This window comes from Mandrillus leucophaeus, unplaced genomic scaffold, assembly GCF_000951045.1.
Source record: "Mandrillus leucophaeus isolate KB7577 unplaced genomic scaffold, Mleu.le_1.0 Scaffold1, whole genome shotgun sequence".
NCBI lineage: Eukaryota > Metazoa > Chordata > Mammalia > Primates > Cercopithecidae > Mandrillus > Mandrillus leucophaeus.
In genome coordinates, this window is record NW_012098097.1 from 17,048,596 (window position 1) to 17,049,964 (window position 1,369).

The window sequence follows — 1,369 nt, forward strand, 5'->3', positions numbered from 1 at the left end:
TAGGGAAGAGTTCTTAAAGTGAAATGAGAACTCGTTTTGGGCAAACAAGGATCATCTCCATTCACTTGGTAGGGAACGTGTTACTATCTATTTCCCTAAAAAGAGAGGGGCTAAGTCTCTGACCGCCTTGGTGAATGTGTTATTCTGAGTGGCTCGGTGAGGTGGGTGCTGCCACTGCCCGGTTTTACAGACAGGAACGGAACGCAGAGACCCTGCTCTGCTCCGCAGGTGTGCCTGGTGGTCTTCCTGGCTGTCTCCTTTCCGTTTTGCTCATAGGTGTGGAATCTGCTCCGCAGGTGTGACTGGTGGTCTGCGTGGCTTCGCTGCTGCTCCGCTCAGCGCTTAGGAGAGCCTCCCGGCGGGCTCCGTGGAGAGAGTCTGAGTCCCCTTTCCTTTTAAGATGTTTCTATTCCACACTTAAGTAAGAGATCAGGCAGTTTACAGGGTTCATAATGCACGTAAAAGACGCCAGTATTTAGTGAAAGCTCCTTCACCTTGGCTGAGCAGCCCTGATGGGCGGCACCTGCTGCTTCGTTTTGCCGTGTGGTGGGCGACGGCGAGGACCCAGGCAGGGGTGGCGCGGTGTGTGGTGCAGATGGTCTGAGACAGATGCAGCTCTCACCTTGCCTGTGAGATTCTGTTTTCTGAAGGAAAGGAATTCATTCGCTTTTTCTTAGAAGGGCTCAGTTCTAGGCTTCTTTGGTTACAGGGCTTGGATATTTATGTGAATCACCAGTTTTGTCCTCCAGACTTGCTGGCCCTTCCTGCGTGGCAGTCGGCTTCCCGGAGGGAGTGTCTCGAGGGGCGGTGTCTGGAGAGAGCCTGAAAGAGGGTGCCGGGCTTCCGACCTGAGTTTGGAGGTCACTGGCATTGCTCCTGCCTGCCTCTGTTGGTTGTGGCAGTTGGAAGCCTACCAAGGTTGGGGGTGAGGGACCCTTGATTGTCCATCTGGCAAACTCTGTTCCCCACGGATGTGGCCAGCTGGCCGCTGTGACAGCTTCCCTGTGAAGTTTCCTGTCTTCTTATCCCCCAGGCATGGTTAGGTTTCTTGTTGCACATTAGGTGGGCTTCAGGCCGTCAGCCCACCTCCCAGGGAATTTGAGTGCGTGCTGTGCCCTGCGACTGCCCCCGAACCCTGCCTCCCGTTGAGGGGAGCTCGCCTGTGCCCTACAGTTTCTGCTCAGCAAGTGTTTGCTGTGTAAACCAATGACTTAGGGTTAAAACACATACTAAGTTGGATACATCTGGATTGGTGTGAGGTAATTTAACTTTCTATTTTGTATTTCACACAAGCTAAAGATAGGGAAGAGTTCTTTTTTTTTTTATTTTTTTGAGACGGAGTCTCGCTCTGTCCCCCAGGCTGGAGCGT

The 1,369-nt window shown here is 52.8% G+C and overlaps 1 protein-coding gene across 1 annotated transcript in view; it reads left to right on the forward strand.

The window, feature by feature from the left end:
* Nucleotides 1-1,369, forward strand: part of TBCD (tubulin folding cofactor D) — a 217,007-nt gene that overhangs the window by 43,402 nt on the left and 172,236 nt on the right. The window lies entirely within an intron of this gene.